Source organism: Montipora capricornis, unplaced genomic scaffold (genome assembly GCF_036669925.1).
Source record: "Montipora capricornis isolate CH-2021 unplaced genomic scaffold, ASM3666992v2 scaffold_431, whole genome shotgun sequence".
Taxonomy (NCBI): domain Eukaryota; kingdom Metazoa; phylum Cnidaria; class Anthozoa; order Scleractinia; family Acroporidae; genus Montipora; species Montipora capricornis.
Genome location: NW_027180164.1, coordinates 148,298 through 169,364, shown reverse-complemented (window position 1 = coordinate 169,364; position 21,067 = coordinate 148,298). Strand labels below are relative to the sequence as shown.

Sequence of the window (21,067 nt, the reverse complement as noted above, 5' to 3'; positions counted from 1 at the left end):
TTTCTTAAAGGTTACGGCAAGTTGAAGACCGACGCTCTCAGGCGTCTTTATTACAACGAGGAGGGCTTCTCGCACATTGAGCGCGGAATTCGCGTGGCCGAGTTCATCTCTCTGGACAAGGATCTCCCTCGGAAAATCGTCACCAACGGCGTCGAAATCCATTTCAAATATACGGGGCAACCCATTACATGTTATCGCTGTGGTTCGGCTGAGCATGTGGTCCAACACTGCCCGCAAAAAGCGAGGCCTCGAAGAAATCCTTCGCCCCCCGGGGATAATATCGCGAGCAACTCTGAGACGCCTCAAACACCGGCACCAACCGAGGACACTATGGACACTGCGCCATCGCAATCAGAAGAAACCGCCACGCCGACAAGCTATGCGAAACGCAGTAACGCAGGTCTTATTTTCTGAATCTCAAGATTCTTCCGAAGTCACGCGTAAACGCCCACCCTCCTCGCCAGTCAAAGATGACAACCCCTCGGCAAAAAAGACTATAGCTAGCGAGCAGATTGCTGTTTTTGAAAAGGCCTTTCTTCAGGCACTAAAGGAACGCGGTCCAGCTAGGACCAAACTCATGCATCATGTGGACGGCGACCGTTTTTACTCCATCCGTTCCTTTTACCTCCAACATCTACTCGGCAACTTCGCGGACGCGGATCCTCGAAAGGTGTCCAGAAACAATGTAAACGACAAGGAAAAGGAAAAGTGGCAGACCTTGAGAGGAACACTCAAAGCGGACGCCTTTGCTAGTCTCATGACTATCTGTGAGGATTTACGTAGGGATCAACCGACCTTATTTTAAACGTTAAGTGATACCAGTTTATTCCCCTTTTGTTGTTATCATTATGTTAATGTTAAGACATAACATAGTTTTTTTCCTCGTACTCGTCACTATGGCTGTCTCGATAGTTTCTGTTAATGTTAACGGCATCGCCGAACGCCATAAACGAGTCAAAGTTTTTGAATCCCTAAAATCCCTAAATTCTGATTTATTTTTTCTGCAAGAAACACACCTTGCCGACTCCCTTTCCGGTAAGGCTTGGGAGAATGATTGGGGAGGCCAGTGCGCGTGGTCTCCAGGTTCAAATAGATCGGCGGGAGTTGCTGTGCTTGTTCATCCGAACAGTTCAGTGAAAATCGCCGATTTCCACACCGATTTGGCCGGCCGGGTCATTACTGTTAAACTCGAATTTGATAAATGTTTTTTCCAAGTTGTCAACGTGTACGCGCCAAACCTCCACGCAGAACGTGAATTATTTTTTTGACAACCTCTGGCGTTTCCCATTTCCGAATCTCGACACCTTTGTGGTCGGCGATTTTAATTGTGTTCCAGATATTCAGCTAGACAAATGGGGCGGCGATGACAGCTTTGGAGACAGGGCTGTCACACAACTCCATGCTTTCACTGACTCTTTAAATTTAGAAGACTATTATCGTGTTAATTTCCCTACCGGGCGTTTGTTTACATGGTTTAACGGCCCTCACAGTGTGGGCTGCCGGCTGGATCGGTTTCTATACTCCCAGGCTTGGAGATCACGCATCACCAATTTTAAATGCAACTCCTTTGGGTACTCAGACCATCATATCATTAGTCTAAAGGTCACGCTCGGAAATTCAAACCCGAGAGGACGTGGCGTCTGAAATTTTAACACTCAGCTGTTAAAATCAGAATCTTTCTGTTCAGCTGTAAATAATTTCTGGCCGGCCTGGCAAGACAACAAACCGGCTTTCACCGATCCACGGATCTGGTGGGACGCTGGTAAATTACAGCTAAAAGAAATCGCCATCTCCCACAGCATTGAACAAAGCCGTGAGAGAAGGCGAGAAAAAATCCAATTTAGAACACGAGTTCCGGCTTATAACAGCTCGCGGTAATTCAAACACCGCCGCCGATCACGTTCGCCTTGCAGAGATCAAAGATCTACTCAAAACAATCGATGATCGCGCCGTAGAAGGGGCTATGATCCGTAGCAAAGAGCAATGGATCGAGATGGGAGAAAAACCGACGAGGTATTTCTTCCAACTCGAAAACAAGCGTCAGTCACGGAATGCAATTTCTGAATTACGTGTCAATAACACCTCAGTCACGTCCGATAAAAAACATTCTTCGGGAATGCAGAGATTTTTACCAAAAATCTCTACACTGCCGAACCGGTCGACCTGGAAAGCCAAGACTGGCTATTAGAACAATTAGACCAGTTTCTGACTAGCGACGATCAGGCACTTTGTGAAGGCGAACTTACACTCGCTGAGTGTTTCGAAGCGGCTTCACAAATGTCAACAAACAAGTCCCCGGGGAGCGACGGCTTACCGGTTGAATTTTATCGCCGTTTCTGGGGCTTGATAGGACCTGATTTGGTGGAAATACTAAATTATTCCTTTCAACACGGCTCTTTGTCTGAGACCCAACGCCGAGGGATCATTCGTCTCTTATATAAGAAAGATGATCCACTCGAGCTTAAGAACTGGCGACCTATTTCCTTACTAAACACTGACTACAAGATCTGTACAAAAGTGTTAGCAAATAGATTACGTCATGTTCTACCCACGGATCATAAACAAAGATCAAACTTGCGGTATTCCGGATCGTAGTATCTACGAGAATCTCTTTTTACACGGGGGACACTATTGACTATGTGAAAACACAAAGAAACTATCGGCCGCTATTATTAGTCTGGATCAGGAAAAGGCTTTTGACCGAGTTAACCACGGGTTTCTACAACGCGTGTTTAACTCGTTTCAATTTCGGCCTCATTTCCGCCGTTGGGTTGATGTTGTTTATAACGACATCACCTCTAACGTCATTTAACAATGGCTGGCTTTCTTTTCGCCTTTTCGCCTCGAACGAGGCGTTCGGCAAGGTTGCCCGCTATCACCGCTACTGTACTGCTTGGTAGTTGAAACCTTAGGTCAAGCGATTCGCCGGGACGAAACGATCGAGGGAATTCAAATCCCCGGTTCAAACCAACAACAAAGTAAAGTGTCACAGTACGCTGATGACACGACGCTAATTTTAGCTAACGATTATTCCATCACACAATGTTTTCACATTGTCAACATCTTCGAAAAGGGGATCTGGTTCGCGCCTTAATGCAACACAAAAACCGAGGGCTTGTGGATTGGCAGATCAGCCGGTCGGCCAACCGGCCCTGTAAACATCACACATGGTAACAGACAAGCTTAAAATCCTTGGGTTGTATTTTGGTAACGAAAACCTGGATCACGCTAACTGGGATAATCGCTTATCTAAATTGGTGAATCGCCTTAACCTTTGGAAACAACGCACTTTATCGCTACGCGGTAAAGCGCTAATTACCAACATTCTGGGCGCCTCGGGACTCTGGTACACAGCTTCAGTTTACCCGATGCCCGAATGGGTTCACACAAGAGTTAATAAAGCGATCTATGACTTCTTGTGGAACAGCAAGACAGAACTGGTGGCGAGGTCGACATGTCAGCTCCCCTTAGCTCAAGGAGGCCTGGCAGTTGTCAACCCGCAAGAGAAGGCCCGGGCCCTAAAATTGCGTTGGGTTCCCTGTATAGGGGACCAAACTTGCGACTCTAAAGTGGGTCTACTTCGCTAGATTCTGGATTGGCTTAGCCTTGAGTCGTACGACTAAAAGCTGGTCTTTCCTGAGGTCAAACTCTGTGTACCGAAATACATCGGGGGTCATCCCCCTTTGTATTATCAACACATCCTCACAGCGGTTGACCGCCTTAATCTAGATCTAACCCTGCTACCAGACTATACCGTTAAAACCTTCTACGAGAAAACTCGTGAAACCCCTCACCCGGCGACTGCCTTGCACATTCGCCTTGGGAGGGGAAACTGTCCATCACTTTACCTTGGCGCAACATCTGGCCGAGCAGTATATATGGTGGTCTGAGTACTAATTGGGAAGCTGATATCGCGTGGCGCTTGGCCCATGGAGTTATTAAAACTCGGGCGTTTCTAAAACGGTGGCGCCGGCTCCGAGTTAGCGAGCGTTGTGCCACCTGTGGCCTTACCGAATCTTTCTCTCACGCCTTCTGTGAATGCAATAATGCACCCCAGGTGTGGGCGTGGGTTTTTCAAATCATACATCCTTTTTATTCTAAAGCTTTTACTCTAAGTCCAGCTCTAGTTTTTTTTCGGACATGGCCTCCCTCAGGATGGACCAGTCCTCCAAAGCGAACTTAATTTCTAGGTTTTTGTTTAATATTACTCTTAATGAAATCTGGGCGGCGCGGAACCTTCGTACTTTCGAACAGAAGGGTACGTCCGCCCAGGCTGTAATCAATAAAATAAAACAAGGGTACGCACGCGTCTCTCCGCGGCGTACTCCTATTTATCCCCTCAATGAATTCCTGAAATCTGGGCCCATATGGCATATTGTGTAGCGTAGACAACGATAAGCTACGCTTAATCATTTAGGCAGGGACACGGAGGGTGGTGGCCGAGCCTTGGGGCCGGGCCTTGCAAGGGGCGGGCTCCCAGGCCCCCCCCGCGGCCGCTCGGCCGCTCCCGATCCCTGGCTTGCCTTTTCAACTGACTTGCCAAAAAAATAAACACAATCAAAAAATTTTACACTCATCCGCTTAATAAAATTAGTAATCTAGTAGATTATGAAGTCGCTTTCAATAATATTTCTCAGCATTTTTGGCATTCTGGAGTGTAAATCAAACGAGGTGTCTCCAGAATTTTTTCTTAGTCATAGGTACGTCAACACTATATTGTACTTTAGCCTCGTTTTCATTTCAACTTCGCATTTAAACATTACTAGTGTCAATTAAGGGCTCGAGCGGAGCTTCCTCCGCCTGCCCCACTGTATATATGTAAATAAAACGAAAAAAAAAAAAAAAAAAAAAAAAAAAAAAAGTATCTGTTCTTATCAGCTTAATATCTGATACGCTGCTCATCGAGCAGCTCATATATTAAACTGATTTTTGGAACTGGGCCGTGGAAAAGAGGCTTGCCTCGTCCCGGCCACGGTTGCCTCGGTATAGCACTACCTCCGAGTGTGGCCCACTTCCCTCCGGGGAAGAAATAAACAATTGAAAGTAAAACAACTGACTGACCAGCTTCCACCTTCTCTTCTCTTCCCTAGGAAAGGAGGAGTCACCGGCCTGCCTTACCGGTTCTGGGACGACAAGAAGCCACCACAAGCTATGTGCAGAGCAGTTGCGTTTTTGCGGTCCATGGGAAGGCTGAAAAAGTTCATACTTACCTGACGCGGGCTATTACGCACTAGGACTTTGTGCCTATCGGAAGCCTGCTGGGTGAGCGCGGTGCCAGGCCGGGAGTATTTTTTTTTCTGGAGTTTTCTTCCGTCCGTGGCTTTAATTTGAGAATGGAAGCTGATATTTCCCCCCTTGTGGTATCTTCATCGGCTGTTTCTGTTCTGTGTTCTGTATCCTGTTTTTCGTCATCCAGTTCTAGTATGAAGTCGTCGCATCAGTCCTTGCCTTTAAACGTGTGCCTTGATGATCTGTCTTGTCTGTTAACCGCCGCTGATCCTGCCCGTGTTCGTTTGTCGTCCGCACCCGCTGTTCCTCCTTTGCCTGTTTATGGAAAGTCTGCCGCTGAGTCTACTCGTGCTGTATATTTGAGCTTACCGTCTTCGTCTGGTGCTTGTCGCCCTCCTGCCTTGCCTGTGTCTTCGTCTGTTTTGGCCCTCGTCCGCTGCTGCTCTGCCTGTAAAGTCTGTTGCTGAGTCTACCTGTGGTTTGTGTTCGGTGTCTTCACCCGCTGCTGTTTCGCCTCCGTTGTCTACGCCTGTGTCGTCGCCTGCTGCTGTTGCTTCGCCTGTGTCGTCTCCCCGTGTTGTGCCCAGTGTTTTTGCTTCGCCCCCTACTCGTCGTTCACTGCCCGCTGTGTCTTCATTGCCGGTGTCGCCTTCTCGTTTTGCTCGCCCTTGTGCTGCCCTGTGTTGCGTCTTGTGTTTGGTTGTGCGCTTTTTTTTGCGCTGCTCATCGAGCAGCTCATATATTAAACTGATTTTTGGAACTGGGCCGTGGAAAAGAGGCTTGCCTCGTCCCGGCCACGGGTTGCCTCGGTATAGCACTACCTCCGAGTGTGGCCCACTTCCCTCCGGGGAAGAAATAAACAATTGAAAGTAAAACAACTGACTGACCAGCTTCCACCTTCTCTTCTCTTCCCTAGGAAGGAGGGAGTCACCGGCCTGCCTTACCGGTTCTGGGACGACAAGAAGCCACCACAAGCTATGTGCAGAGCAGTTGCGTTTTGCGGTCCATGGGAAGGCTGAAAAAGTTCATACTTACCTGACGCGGGAGGCACTGTGATCAGGGAGGCAGTCCTCTCAAGGTGAGGCTCTTTCATTGCACTTCGATTGGGTTGACCCTTGCGATTACCCCAAATGTGGGTAACTCGAGCGTATAATTTCTGGTAGTGGGGACCTGCGTTCGCGCTAGTCCCCGCACCCACCTCGGGAAAGGAATGGCACTAATGCGATGGTTTGTTGGTGTGATTTCAGTCAGTCAGGCAAGCATGGAAAGATGCCCTGTCGTTTACTGACGGGACGGGACTGAACGGAACGGAGTAACCAAGGACAAGGTGAGTTTGCCGTGAATTGAAATGTCGTTGAATGTTTGAGTTATTTGGTGGGTGCAGTGCGGAGCGGAACCTCACTTCATTTCTTGCATTCTTCGTTGCTGCAGAGAAATCATCGAGGATAGATCGATCGACGAGTGAAACAAGAAAGTACCGAAGGGCAGATGGAGCACTTATCCTCTTGCATCGTTTGCAAAACGTAAGTAGATGTATGTTTGCAATGTTCGATCGCCTATCTGTAAGCGTGATAGATTTCTTATGCCTCCCTTGTACTATGTTGCCTTCTGGCGATCCGGCGTGCATTGAGTAACATGAGAAGTGGCCAGGGCAGTTGGCGTTACATTTCTGTGGCCAACACGCACGTTGTCGTTTCTCTGTGTTATGAATTAATTGAATTGTTATCGCGAAAGTAAATGTATTATACTCAGGAAGGATAGTGACTTATTTTCTGAATAATGTTGTTCACCCTTTGAACAAATGGGGCGTGAATACTGTCCGTGTTGAGCAGAGAACAGTGAAGATGTCAACTCCACCAAGTCACGTTTTCGCTAGATCAATTTTATAATTTTCTAGCCGTCGTTGTATGCACATGTTCCCCACTAACTAGTTTGTCTTTTCATCCAATGCATAACAGTGCGTCAATTTCACACTTGCCGTGTCCTGTTCTTTGCTCAGACAAAAAGATAGCTTTGATGTCATAAACCTTGTTTGATAAGATCTCGCGCGCACGCGCTCCCTCGGGAATATAAGTTCGCCTTTCCCGTGTGAACTATTTTGTTTTTGTTGCATTTCTCATTTTTGACATTTGCTTGACATGTTGTGTTTTAAAAAAAGCTGTATTGGAACTTTCTTTGGTGGGGGAACTGAGATTCTTTGAGATGATGAACTGGATAGAACGAAAAAGGGAAGCCTACAACACGGGGTATTCCCAGGCGGTCTCCCATCAAAGTACTAACCCCGCCCGACAGGGCTTAACTTCGGTGATCGGACGAGAACCGGTGTTTTCCCTGTGGTATGGTCGTAGACAAGTAATTTGCCGTGAAAATTTACTCTTTTATAAGGGGAAAGTGAAAAAGAGGTCGGAGGAAACACCATGTGGATTTGTCCTCTTGCCGTCAACGCAAATGCCATGCAGTCCTGGTGGCTGTGGCTGCCTGCCGTCCGTCCGTCCGTCCATCCACTGTACAAGTAGACAATCGTTGTGTGCGCCGGCCTCGTTTTCAGGTTGGCTTTGTAGATTCCCTACTTGGGACGGATTACAATCAGACCACCATATCTCGCGACCAGGAGACTAGCAGCACTCCGTCTGCTGCGAGCATGTTATGGCATCGGCTTCTCGGCCTTTTGGCTAAGATCAAGTGTAGTATCTGTTCTTATCAGCTTAATATCTGATACGCTGCTCATCGAGCAGCTCATATATTAAACTGATTTTTGGAACTGGGGCCGTGGAAAAGAGGCTTGCCTCGTCCCGGCCACGGGTTGCCTCGGTATAGCACTACCTACCTCCGAGTGTGGCCCACTTCCCTCCGGGGAAGAAAAATAAACAATTGAAAGTAAAACAAACTGACTGACCAGCTTCCACCTTCTCTTCTCTTCCCTAGGAAGGAGGGAGTCACCGGCCTGCCTTACCGGTTCTGGGACGACAAGAAGCCACCCACAAGCTATGTGCAGAGCAGTTGCGTTTTGCGGTCCATGGGAAGGCTGAAAAAGTTCATACTTACCTGACGCGGGAGGCACTGTGATCAGGGAGGCAGTCCTCTCAAGGTGAGGCTCTTTCATTGCACTTCGATTGGGTTGACCCTTGCGATTACCCCAAATGTGGGTAACTCGAGCGTATAATTTCTGGTAGTGGGGACCTGCGTTCGCGCTAGTCCCCGCACCCACCTCGGGAAAGGAATGGCACTAATGCGATGGTTTGTTGGTGTGATTTCAGTCAGTCAGGCAAGCATGGAAAGATGCCCTGTCGTTTACTGACGGGACGGGACTGAACGGAACGGAGTAACCAAGGACAAGGTGAGTTTGCCGTGAATTGAAATGTCGTTGAATGTTTGAGTTATTTGGTGGGTGCAGTGCGGAGCGGAACCTCACTTCATTTCTTGCATTCTTCGTTGCTGCAGAGAAATCATCGAGGATAGATCGATCGACGAGTGAAACAAGAAAGTACCGAAGGGCAGATGGAGCACTTATCCTCTTGCATCGTTTGCAAAACGTAAGTAGATGTATGTTTGCAATGTTCGATCGCCTATCTGTAGCGTGATAGATTTCTTATGCCTCCCTTGTACTATGTGCCTTCTGGCGATCCGGCGTGCATTGAGTAACATGAGAAGTGGCCAGGGCAGTTGGCGTTACATTTTCTGTGGCCAACACGCACGTTGTCGTTTCTCTGTGTTATGAATTAATTGAATTGTTATCGCGAAAGTAAATGTATTATACTCAGGAAGGATAGTGACTTATTTTCTGAATAATGTTGTTCACCCTTTGAACAAATGGGCGTGAATACTGTCCGTGTTGAGCAGAGAACAGTGAAGATGTCAACTCCACAAGTCACGTTTTCGCTAGATCAATTTTATAATTTTCTAGCCGTCGTTGTATGCACATGTTCCCCACTAACTAGTTTTGTCTTTTCATCCAATGCATAACAGTGCGTCAATTTCACACTTGCCGTGTCCTGTTCTTTGCTCAGACAAAAAGATAGCTTTGATGTCATAAACCTTGTTTGATAAGATCTCGCGCGCACGCGCTCCCTCGGGAATATAAGTTCGCCTTTCCCGTGTGAACTATTTTGTTTTTGTTGCATTTCTCATTTTTGACATTTGCTTGACATGTTGTGTTTTAAAAAAAGCTGTATTGGAACTTTCTTTGGTGGGGGAACTGAGATTCTTTGAGATGATGAACTGGATAGAACGAAAAAGGGAAGCCTACAACACGGGGTATTCCCAGGCGGTCTCCCATCCAAGTACTAACCCCGCCCGACAGGGCTTAACTTCGGTGATCGGACGAGAACCGGTGTTTTCCCTGTGGTATGGTCGTAGACACATAATTTGCCGTGAAAATTTACTCTTTTATAAGGGGAAAGTGAAAAAGAGGTCGGAGGAAAACACCATGTGGATTTGTCCTCTTGCCGTCAACGCAAATGCCATGCAGTCCTGGTGGCTGTGGCTGCCTGCCGTCCGTCCGTCCGTCCATCCACTGTACAAGTAGACAATCGTTGTGTGCGCCGGCCTCGTTTTCAGGTTGGCTTTGTAGATTCCCTACTTGGGACGGATTACAATCAGACCACCATATCTCGCGACCAGGAGACTAGCAGCACTCCGTCTGCTGCGAGCATGTTATGGCATCGCTTCTCGGCCTTTTGGCTAAGATCAAGTGTAGTATCTGTTCTTATCAGCTTAATATCTGATACGCTGCTCATCGAGCAGCTCATATATTAAACTGATTTTGGAACTGGGCCGTGGAAAAGAGGCTTGCCTCGTCCCGGCCACGGGTTGCCTCGGTATAGCACTACCTCCGAGTGTGGCCCACTTCCCTCCGGGGAAGAAATAAACAATTGAAAGTAAAACAACTGACTGACCAGCTTCCACCTTCTCTTCTCTTCCCTAGGAAGGAGGGAGTCACCGGCCTGCCTTACCGGTTCTGGGACGACAAGAAGCCACCACAAGCTATGTGCAGAGCAGTTGCGTTTTGCGGTCCATGGGAAGGCTGAAAAAGTTCATACTTACCTGACGCGGGAGGCACTGTGATCAGGGAGGCAGTCCTCTCAAGGTGAGGCTCTTTCATTGCACTTCGATTGGGGTTGACCCTTGCGATTACCCCAATGTGGGTAACTCGAGCGTATAATTTCTGGTAGTGGGGACCTGCGTTCGCGCTAGTCCCCGCACCCACCTCGGGAAAGGAATGGCACTAATGCGATGGTTTGTTGGTGTGATTTCAGTCAGTCAGGCAAGCATGGAAGATGCCCTGTCGTTTACTGACGGGACGGGACTGAACGGAACGGAGTAACCAAGGACAAGGTGAGTTTTGCCGTGAATTGAAATGTCGTTGAATGTTTGAGTTATTTGGTGGGTGCAGTGCGGAGCGGAACCTCACTTCATTTCTTGCATTCTTCGTTGCTGCAGAGAAATCATCGAGGATAGATCGATCGACGAGTGAAACAAGAAAGTACCGAAGGGCAGATGGAGCACTTATCCTCTTGCATCGTTTGCAAAACGTAAGTAGATGTATGTTTGCAATGTTCGATCGCCTATCTGTAAGCGTGATAGATTTCTTATGCCTCCCTTGTACTATTGTTGCCTTCTGGCGATCCGGCGTGCATTGAGTAACATGAGAAGTGGCCAGGGCAGTTGGCGTTACATTTCTGTGGCCAACACGCACGTTGTCGTTTCTCTGTGTTATGAATTAATTGAATTGTTATCGCGAAAGTAATGTATTATACTCAGGAAGGATAGTGACTTATTTTCTGAATAATGTTGTTCACCCTTTGAACAAATGGGGCGTGAATACTGTCCGTGTTGAGCAGAGAACAGTGAAGATGTCAACTCCACCAAGTCACGTTTTCGCTAGATCAATTTTATAATTTTCTAGCCGTCGTTGTATGCACATGTTCCCCACTAACTAGTTTGTCTTTTCATCCAATGCATAACAGTGCGTCAATTTCACACTTGCCGTGTCCTGTTCTTTGCTCAGACAAAAAGATAGCTTTGATGTCATAAACCTTGTTTGATAAGATCTCGCGCGCACGCGCTCCCTCGGGAATATAAGTTCGCCTTTTCCCGTGTGAACTATTTTGTTTTTGTTGCATTTCTCATTTTTGACATTTGCTTGACATGTTGTGTTTTAAAAAAAGCTGTATTGGAACTTTCTTTGGTGGGGGAACTGAGATTCTTTGAGATGATGAACTGGATAGAACGAAAAAGGGAAGCCTACAACACGGGGTATTCCCAGGCGGTCTCCCATCCAAGTACTAACCCCGCCCGACAGGGCTTAACTTCGGTGATCGGACGAGAACCGGTGTTTTCCCTGTGGTATGGTCGTAGACAAGTAATTTGCCGTGAAAATTTACTCTTTATAAGGGAAAGTGAAAAAAGAGGTCGGAGGAAACACCATGTGGATTTGTCCCTCTTGCCGTCAACGCAAATGCCATGCAGTCCTGGTGGCTGTGGCTGCCTGCCGTCCGTCCGTCCGTCCATCCACTGTACAAGTAGACAATCGTTTTGTGTGCGCCTCGCCTCGTTTTCAGGTTGGCTTTGTAGATTCCCTACTTGGGACGGATTACAATCAGACCACCATATCTCGCGACCAGGAGACTAGCAGCACTCCGTCTGCTGCGAGCATGTTATGGCATCGCTTCTCGGCCTTTTGGCTAAGATCACGCGTGGGTCTTAGCTCCGAAAGTTTTGAGAATTTTTTAGTCTTTTCGCGTCCCGGATCACCGGTTTTTTTCGTCTGAGGAAGTTTCTAGTGTGTTTTTGCCCAGCCTTTTGGAGTATTTGGAGTCCGTAACAAGTTTTTTTTTTTTTTGGATTTCCTGACGTTTTCGGAGTGGCGTATTGAAGATGGCCGCGCGAGACCTCGCAATGCGTTCGCTCACAAGCGTTCGGTCCGCCTCATTGTAGAAGATGGAATGGAGCTAGATGCTCTTACGCTCGTCCGATCCTTACCGGCTTTCCAGCCTTCAATTACTGGCGTTGTCCCCATGTTCGGAGGCAAATGCTTCGACATCACTTTGGATACTACAGAAAATGCGTCACGTCTGGCCCAGGCTGGCTTCGACTACGAAAACAACCGTTAAAAACCGTTGCGACTCCTCGGGGCTCGCTCAATTCATGTGTCAATTTTTGTGTCTGTGGAATACCCGGACTTGGATCTCGTGTCTTTTCTTAAAGGTTACGGCAAGTTGAAGACCGACGCTCTCAGGCGTCTTTATTACAACGAGGAGGGCTTCTCGCACATTGAGCGCGGAATTCGCGTGGCCGAGTTCATCTCTCTGGACAAGGATCTCCCTCGGAAAATCGTCACCAACGGCGTCGAAATCCATTTCAAATATACGGGGCAACCCATTACATGTTATCGCTGTGGTTCGGCTGAGCATGTGGTCCAACACTGCCCGCAAAAAGCGAGGCCTCGAAGAAATCCTTCGCCCCCCGGGGATAATATCGCGAGCAACTCTGAGACGCCTCAAACACCGGCACCAACCGAGGACACTATGGACACTGCGCCATCGCAATCAGAAGAAACCGCCACGCCGACAAGCTATGCGAAACGCAGTAACGCAGGTCTTATTTTCTGAATCTCAAGATTCTTCCGAAGTCACGCGTAAACGCCCACCCTCCTCGCCAGTCAAAGATGACAACCCCTCGGCAAAAAAGACTATAGCTAGCGAGCAGATTGCTGTTTTTGAAAAGGCCTTTCTTCAGGCACTAAAGGAACGCGGTCCAGCTAGGACCAAACTCATGCATCATGTGGACGGCGACCGTTTTTACTCCATCCGTTCCTTTTACCTCCAACATCTACTCGGCAACTTCGCGGACGCGGATCCTCGAAAGGTGTCCAGAAACAATGTAAACGACAAGGAAAAGGAAAAGTGGCAGACCTTGAGAGGAACACTCAAAGCGGACGCCTTTGCTAGTCTCATGACTATCTGTGAGGATTTACGTAGGGATCAACCGACCTTATTTTAAACGTTAAGTGATACCAGTTTATTCCCCTTTTGTTGTTATCATTATGTTAATGTTAAGACATAACATAGTTTTTTTCCTCGTACTCGTCACTATGGCTGTCTCGATAGTTTCTGTTAATGTTAACGGCATCGCCGAACGCCATAAACGAGTCAAAGTTTTTGAATCCCTAAAATCCCTAAATTCTGATTTATTTTTTCTGCAAGAAACACACCTTGCCGACTCCCTTTCCGGTAAGGCTTGGGAGAATGATTGGGGAGGCCAGTGCGCGTGGTCTCCAGGTTCAAATAGATCGGCGGGAGTTGCTGTGCTTGTTCATCCGAACAGTTCAGTGAAAATCGCCGATTTCCACACCGATTTGGCCGGCCGGGTCATTACTGTTAAACTCGAATTTGATAAATGTTTTTTCCAAGTTGTCAACGTGTACGCGCCAAACCTCCACGCAGAACGTGAATTATTTTTTTGACAACCTCTGGCGTTTCCCATTTCCGAATCTCGACACCTTTGTGGTCGGCGATTTTAATTGTGTTCCAGATATTCAGCTAGACAAATGGGGCGGCGATGACAGCTTTGGAGACAGGGCTGTCACACAACTCCATGCTTTCACTGACTCTTTAAATTTAGAAGACTATTATCGTGTTAATTTCCCTACCGGGCGTTTGTTTACATGGTTTAACGGCCCTCACAGTGTGGGCTGCCGGCTGGATCGGTTTCTATACTCCCAGGCTTGGAGATCACGCATCACCAATTTTAAATGCAACTCCTTTGGGTACTCAGACCATCATATCATTAGTCTAAAGGTCACGCTCGGAAATTCAAACCCGAGAGGACGTGGCGTCTGAAATTTTAACACTCAGCTGTTAAAATCAGAATCTTTCTGTTCAGCTGTAAATAATTTCTGGCCGGCCTGGCAAGACAACAAACCGGCTTTCACCGATCCACGGATCTGGTGGGACGCTGGTAAATTACAGCTAAAAGAAATCGCCATCTCCCACAGCATTGAACAAAGCCGTGAGAGAAGGCGAGAAAAAATCCAATTTAGAACACGAGTTCCGGCTTATAACAGCTCGCGGTAATTCAAACACCGCCGCCGATCACGTTCGCCTTGCAGAGATCAAAGATCTACTCAAAACAATCGATGATCGCGCCGTAGAAGGGGCTATGATCCGTAGCAAAGAGCAATGGATCGAGATGGGAGAAAAACCGACGAGGTATTTCTTCCAACTCGAAAACAAGCGTCAGTCACGGAATGCAATTTCTGAATTACGTGTCAATAACACCTCAGTCACGTCCGATAAAAAACATTCTTCGGGAATGCAGAGATTTTTACCAAAAATCTCTACACTGCCGAACCGGTCGACCTGGAAAGCCAAGACTGGCTATTAGAACAATTAGACCAGTTTCTGACTAGCGACGATCAGGCACTTTGTGAAGGCGAACTTACACTCGCTGAGTGTTTCGAAGCGGCTTCACAAATGTCAACAAACAAGTCCCCGGGGAGCGACGGCTTACCGGTTGAATTTTATCGCCGTTTCTGGGGCTTGATAGGACCTGATTTGGTGGAAATACTAAATTATTCCTTTCAACACGGCTCTTTGTCTGAGACCCAACGCCGAGGGATCATTCGTCTCTTATATAAGAAAGATGATCCACTCGAGCTTAAGAACTGGCGACCTATTTCCTTACTAAACACTGACTACAAGATCTGTACAAAAGTGTTAGCAAATAGATTACGTCATGTTCTACCCACGGATCATAAACAAAGATCAAACTTGCGGTATTCCGGATCGTAGTATCTACGAGAATCTCTTTTTACACGGGGGACACTATTGACTATGTGAAAACACAAAGAAACTATCGGCCGCTATTATTAGTCTGGATCAGGAAAAGGCTTTTGACCGAGTTAACCACGGGTTTCTACAACGCGTGTTTAACTCGTTTCAATTTCGGCCTCATTTCCGCCGTTGGGTTGATGTTGTTTATAACGACATCACCTCTAACGTCATTTAACAATGGCTGGCTTTCTTTTCGCCTTTTCGCCTCGAACGAGGCGTTCGGCAAGGTTGCCCGCTATCACCGCTACTGTACTGCTTGGTAGTTGAAACCTTAGGTCAAGCGATTCGCCGGGACGAAACGATCGAGGGAATTCAAATCCCCGGTTCAAACCAACAACAAAGTAAAGTGTCACAGTACGCTGATGACACGACGCTAATTTTAGCTAACGATTATTCCATCACACAATGTTTTCACATTGTCAACATCTTCGAAAAGGGGATCTGGTTCGCGCCTTAATGCAACACAAAAACCGAGGGCTTGTGGATTGGCAGATCAGCCGGTCGGCCAACCGGCCCTGTAAACATCACACATGGTAACAGACAAGCTTAAAATCCTTGGGTTGTATTTTGGTAACGAAAACCTGGATCACGCTAACTGGGATAATCGCTTATCTAAATTGGTGAATCGCCTTAACCTTTGGAAACAACGCACTTTATCGCTACGCGGTAAAGCGCTAATTACCAACATTCTGGGCGCCTCGGGACTCTGGTACACAGCTTCAGTTTACCCGATGCCCGAATGGGTTCACACAAGAGTTAATAAAGCGATCTATGACTTCTTGTGGAACAGCAAGACAGAACTGGTGGCGAGGTCGACATGTCAGCTCCCCTTAGCTCAAGGAGGCCTGGCAGTTGTCAACCCGCAAGAGAAGGCCCGGGCCCTAAAATTGCGTTGGGTTCCCTGTATAGGGGACCAAACTTGCGACTCTAAAGTGGGTCTACTTCGCTAGATTCTGGATTGGCTTAGCCTTGAGTCGTACGACTAAAAGCTGGTCTTTCCTGAGGTCAAACTCTGTGTACCGAAATACATCGGGGGTCATCCCCCTTTGTATTATCAACACATCCTCACAGCGGTTGACCGCCTTAATCTAGATCTAACCCTGCTACCAGACTATACCGTTAAAACCTTCTACGAGAAAACTCGTGAAACCCCTCACCCGGCGACTGCCTTGCACATTCGCCTTGGGAGGGGAAACTGTCCATCACTTTACCTTGGCGCAACATCTGGCCGAGCAGTATATATGGTGGTCTGAGTACTAATTGGGAAGCTGATATCGCGTGGCGCTTGGCCCATGGAGTTATTAAAACTCGGGCGTTTCTAAAACGGTGGCGCCGGCTCCGAGTTAGCGAGCGTTGTGCCACCTGTGGCCTTACCGAATCTTTCTCTCACGCCTTCTGTGAATGCAATAATGCACCCCAGGTGTGGGCGTGGGTTTTTCAAATCATACATCCTTTTTATTCTAAAGCTTTTACTCTAAGTCCAGCTCTAGTTTTTTTTCGGACATGGCCTCCCTCAGGATGGACCAGTCCTCCAAAGCGAACTTAATTTCTAGGTTTTTGTTTAATATTACTCTTAATGAAATCTGGGCGGCGCGGAACCTTCGTACTTTCGAACAGAAGGGTACGTCCGCCCAGGCTGTAATCAATAAAATAAAACAAGGGTACGCACGCGTCTCTCCGCGGCGTACTCCTATTTATCCCCTCAATGAATTCCTGAAATCTGGGCCCATATGGCATATTGTGTAGCGTAGACAACGATAAGCTACGCTTAATCATTTAGGCAGGGACACGGAGGGTGGTGGCCGAGCCTTGGGGCCGGGCCTTGCAAGGGGCGGGCTCCCAGGCCCCCCCCGCGGCCGCTCGGCCGCTCCCGATCCCTGGCTTGCCTTTTCAACTGACTTGCCAAAAAAATAAACACAATCAAAAAATTTTACACTCATCCGCTTAATAAAATTAGTAATCTAGTAGATTATGAAGTCGCTTTCAATAATATTTCTCAGCATTTTTGGCATTCTGGAGTGTAAATCAAACGAGGTGTCTCCAGAATTTTTTCTTAGTCATAGGTACGTCAACACTATATTGTACTTTAGCCTCGTTTTCATTTCAACTTCGCATTTAAACATTACTAGTGTCAATTAAGGGCTCGAGCGGAGCTTCCTCCGCCTGCCCCACTGTATATATGTAAATAAAACGAAAAAAAAAAAAAAAAAAAAAAAAAAAAAAAGTATCTGTTCTTATCAGCTTAATATCTGATACGCTGCTCATCGAGCAGCTCATATATTAAACTGATTTTTGGAACTGGGCCGTGGAAAAGAGGCTTGCCTCGTCCCGGCCACGGTTGCCTCGGTATAGCACTACCTCCGAGTGTGGCCCACTTCCCTCCGGGGAAGAAATAAACAATTGAAAGTAAAACAACTGACTGACCAGCTTCCACCTTCTCTTCTCTTCCCTAGGAAAGGAGGAGTCACCGGCCTGCCTTACCGGTTCTGGGACGACAAGAAGCCACCACAAGCTATGTGCAGAGCAGTTGCGTTTTTGCGGTCCATGGGAAGGCTGAAAAAGTTCATACTTACCTGACGCGGGCTATTACGCACTAGGACTTTGTGCCTATCGGAAGCCTGCTGGGTGAGCGCGGTGCCAGGCCGGGAGTATTTTTTTTTCTGGAGTTTTCTTCCGTCCGTGGCTTTAATTTGAGAATGGAAGCTGATATTTCCCCCCTTGTGGTATCTTCATCGGCTGTTTCTGTTCTGTGTTCTGTATCCTGTTTTTCGTCATCCAGTTCTAGTATGAAGTCGTCGCATCAGTCCTTGCCTTTAAACGTGTGCCTTGATGATCTGTCTTGTCTGTTAACCGCCGCTGATCCTGCCCGTGTTCGTTTGTCGTCCGCACCCGCTGTTCCTCCTTTGCCTGTTTATGGAAAGTCTGCCGCTGAGTCTACTCGTGCTGTATATTTGAGCTTACCGTCTTCGTCTGGTGCTTGTCGCCCTCCTGCCTTGCCTGTGTCTTCGTCTGTTTTGGCCCTCGTCCGCTGCTGCTCTGCCTGTAAAGTCTGTTGCTGAGTCTACCTGTGGTTTGTGTTCGGTGTCTTCACCCGCTGCTGTTTCGCCTCCGTTGTCTACGCCTGTGTCGTCGCCTGCTGCTGTTGCTTCGCCTGTGTCGTCTCCCCGTGTTGTGCCCAGTGTTTTTGCTTCGCCCCCTACTCGTCGTTCACTGCCCGCTGTGTCTTCATTGCCGGTGTCGCCTTCTCGTTTTGCTCGCCCTTGTGCTGCCCTGTGTTGCGTCTTGTGTTTGGTTGTGCGCTTTTTTTTGCGCTGCTCATCGAGCAGCTCATATATTAAACTGATTTTTGGAACTGGGCCGTGGAAAAGAGGCTTGCCTCGTCCCGGCCACGGGTTGCCTCGGTATAGCACTACCTCCGAGTGTGGCCCACTTCCCTCCGGGGAAGAAATAAACAATTGAAAGTAAAACAACTGACTGACCAGCTTCCACCTTCTCTTCTCTTCCCTAGGAAGGAGGGAGTCACCGGCCTGCCTTACCGGTTCTGGGACGACAAGAAGCCACCACAAGCTATGTGCAGAGCAGTTGCGTTTTGCGGTCCATGGGAAGGCTGAAAAAGTTCATACTTACCTGACGCGGGAGGCACTGTGATCAGGGAGGCAGTCCTCTCAAGGTGAGGCTCTTTCATTGCACTTCGATTGGGTTGACCCTTGCGATTACCCCAAATGTGGGTAACTCGAGCGTATAATTTCTGGTAGTGGGGACCTGCGTTCGCGCTAGTCCCCGCACCCACCTCGGGAAAGGAATGGCACTAATGCGATGGTTTGTTGGTGTGATTTCAGTCAGTCAGGCAAGCATGGAAAGATGCCCTGTCGTTTACTGACGGGACGGGACTGAACGGAACGGAGTAACCAAGGACAAGGTGAGTTTGCCGTGAATTGAAATGTCGTTGAATGTTTGAGTTATTTGGTGGGTGCAGTGCGGAGCGGAACCTCACTTCATTTCTTGCATTCTTCGTTGCTGCAGAGAAATCATCGAGGATAGATCGATCGACGAGTGAAACAAGAAAGTACCGAAGGGCAGATGGAGCACTTATCCTCTTGCATCGTTTGCAAAACGTAAGTAGATGTATGTTTGCAATGTTCGATCGCCTATCTGTAAGCGTGATAGATTTCTTATGCCTCCCTTGTACTATGTTGCCTTCTGGCGATCCGGCGTGCATTGAGTAACATGAGAAGTGGCCAGGGCAGTTGGCGTTACATTTCTGTGGCCAACACGCACGTTGTCGTTTCTCTGTGTTATGAATTAATTGAATTGTTATCGCGAAAGTAAATGTATTATACTCAGGAAGGATAGTGACTTATTTTCTGAATAATGTTGTTCACCCTTTGAACAAATGGGGCGTGAATACTGTCCGTGTTGAGCAGAGAACAGTGAAGATGTCAACTCCACCAAGTCACGTTTTCGCTAGATCAATTTTATAATTTTCTAGCCGTCGTTGTATGCACATGTTCCCCACTAACTAGTTTGTCTTTTCATCCAATGCATAACAGTGCGTCAATTTCACACTTGCCGTGTCCTGTTCTTTGCTCAGACAAAAAGATAGCTTTGATGTCATAAACCTTGTTTGATAAGATCTCGCGCGCACGCGCTCCCTCGGGAATATAAGTTCGCCTTTCCCGTGTGAACTATTTTGTTTTTGTTGCATTTCTCATTTTTGACATTTGCTTGACATGTTGTGTTTTAAAAAAAGCTGTATTGGAACTTTCTTTGGTGGGGGAACTGAGATTCTTTGAGATGATGAACTGGATAGAACGAAAAAGGGAAGCCTACAACACGGGGTATTCCCAGGCGGTCTCCCATCCAAGTACTAACCCCGCCCGACAGGGCTTAACTTCGGTGATCGGACGAGAACCGGTGTTTTCCCTGTGGTATGGTCGTAGACAAGTAATTTGCCGTGAAAATTTACTCTTTTATAAGGGGAAAGTGAAAAAGAGGTCGGAGGAAACACCATGTGGATTTGTCCTCTTGCCGTCAACGCAAATGCCATGCAGTCCTGGTGGCTGTGGCTGCCTGCCGTCCGTCCGTCCGTCCATCCACTGTACAAGTAGACAATCGTTGTGTGCGCCGGCCTCGTTTTCAGGTTGGCTTTGTAGATTCCCTACTTGGGACGGATTACAATCAGACCACCATATCTCGCGACCAGGAGACTAGCAGCACTCCGTCTGCTGCGAGCATGTTATGGCATCGGGGCTTAACTTCGGTGATCGGACGAGAACCGGTGTTTTCCCTGTGGTATGGTCGTAGACAAGTAATTTGCCGTGAAAATTTACTCTTTTATAAGGGGAAAGTGAAAAAGAGGTCGGAGGAAACACCATGTGGATTTGTCCTCTTGCCGTCAACGCAAATGCCATGCAGTCCTGGTGGCTGTGGCTGCCTGCCGTCCGTCCGTCCGTCCATCCACTGTACAAGTAGACAATCGTTGTGTGCGCCGGCCTCGTTTTTAGGCTGTCTTTGGAGATGCCCTACTTGGGCCGGATTACTATTAGACCACCATATCTCGCTACCAGGAGACTAGCAGCTCTCCGTCTGCGGCGAGCATGTTATGGCATCGCTTCTCGGCCTTTTGGCTAAGTCTTTTTGGCCGATGTTTTGTGGGTTCTCCCAGGGCGAAGCCCTACCATTTTGGTAGTAGGTTTTTCGTTCCTTGTGGTATCCTTGCTATTGCGATTCCATGGATGCTGATACTGATACACGTGTTAATTGGGGCGACGCCCCTATGGATCATGTTTCTGAGAATGTTGTTGTGAATCCTTCCTCTGATATTGCTGCTGCCTCATCGGATACTGTTATGTCATATGCTGGTGTCACTGCCGGGTCTGGTGACCCTGTTCCGCTCGTCAATAATCCTCCTGTTCGCAGCCGTTTTGTTCCGTCTACCTTTGAGAGAGAGAATTTTTCTGTTTACAACCGCTTGCCAGAGAGACCGTGTTCTGCCTTTTTTCCGA

At 47.7% G+C, this 21,067-nt stretch overlaps 12 non-coding genes and 2 pseudogenes across 12 annotated transcripts; 10 read left to right on the top strand and 4 right to left on the bottom strand.

Annotated features, from left to right (window-relative positions):
• The first annotated feature begins 4,812 nt into the window (after window positions 1-4,812).
• On the top strand, window positions 4,813-5,016 carry LOC138035752 (U2 spliceosomal RNA; annotated as a pseudogene).
• An 870-nt stretch (window positions 5,017-5,886) lies between these two features.
• Window positions 5,887-6,072, top strand: LOC138035762 (U2 spliceosomal RNA). Its single transcript, XR_011129742.1, has one exon. It is a non-coding gene; the product is annotated as a U2 spliceosomal RNA (small nuclear RNA).
• A 184-nt stretch (window positions 6,073-6,256) lies between these two features.
• On the top strand, window positions 6,257-6,420 carry LOC138035693 (U1 spliceosomal RNA). Its single transcript, XR_011129689.1, has one exon. It is a non-coding gene; the product is annotated as a U1 spliceosomal RNA (small nuclear RNA).
• A 1,040-nt stretch (window positions 6,421-7,460) lies between these two features.
• Window positions 7,461-7,579, bottom strand: LOC138035793 (5S ribosomal RNA). Its single transcript, XR_011129771.1, has one exon. It is a non-coding gene; the product is annotated as a 5S ribosomal RNA (ribosomal RNA).
• Window positions 7,580-7,881: 302 nt separating this feature from the next.
• LOC138035730 (U2 spliceosomal RNA) lies at window positions 7,882-8,078 on the top strand. Its single transcript, XR_011129724.1, has one exon. It is a non-coding gene; the product is annotated as a U2 spliceosomal RNA (small nuclear RNA).
• A 188-nt stretch (window positions 8,079-8,266) lies between these two features.
• On the top strand, window positions 8,267-8,430 carry LOC138035692 (U1 spliceosomal RNA). The gene has a single exon (XR_011129688.1). It is a non-coding gene; the product is annotated as a U1 spliceosomal RNA (small nuclear RNA).
• Window positions 8,431-9,468: 1,038 nt separating this feature from the next.
• Window positions 9,469-9,587, bottom strand: LOC138035776 (5S ribosomal RNA). The gene has a single exon (XR_011129755.1). It is a non-coding gene; the product is annotated as a 5S ribosomal RNA (ribosomal RNA).
• A 302-nt stretch (window positions 9,588-9,889) lies between these two features.
• LOC138035721 (U2 spliceosomal RNA) lies at window positions 9,890-10,080 on the top strand. Its single transcript, XR_011129716.1, has one exon. It is a non-coding gene; the product is annotated as a U2 spliceosomal RNA (small nuclear RNA).
• Window positions 10,081-10,264: 184 nt separating this feature from the next.
• On the top strand, window positions 10,265-10,428 carry LOC138035798 (U1 spliceosomal RNA). Its single transcript, XR_011129776.1, has one exon. It is a non-coding gene; the product is annotated as a U1 spliceosomal RNA (small nuclear RNA).
• Window positions 10,429-11,469: 1,041 nt separating this feature from the next.
• On the bottom strand, window positions 11,470-11,588 carry LOC138035775 (5S ribosomal RNA). The gene has a single exon (XR_011129754.1). It is a non-coding gene; the product is annotated as a 5S ribosomal RNA (ribosomal RNA).
• Window positions 11,589-17,237: 5,649 nt separating this feature from the next.
• On the top strand, window positions 17,238-17,441 carry LOC138035751 (U2 spliceosomal RNA; annotated as a pseudogene).
• An 870-nt stretch (window positions 17,442-18,311) lies between these two features.
• LOC138035761 (U2 spliceosomal RNA) lies at window positions 18,312-18,497 on the top strand. The gene has a single exon (XR_011129741.1). It is a non-coding gene; the product is annotated as a U2 spliceosomal RNA (small nuclear RNA).
• Window positions 18,498-18,681: 184 nt separating this feature from the next.
• On the top strand, window positions 18,682-18,845 carry LOC138035811 (U1 spliceosomal RNA). Its single transcript, XR_011129788.1, has one exon. It is a non-coding gene; the product is annotated as a U1 spliceosomal RNA (small nuclear RNA).
• A 1,040-nt stretch (window positions 18,846-19,885) lies between these two features.
• On the bottom strand, window positions 19,886-20,004 carry LOC138035774 (5S ribosomal RNA). The gene has a single exon (XR_011129753.1). It is a non-coding gene; the product is annotated as a 5S ribosomal RNA (ribosomal RNA).
• Window positions 20,005-21,067: the final 1,063 nt, after the last annotated feature.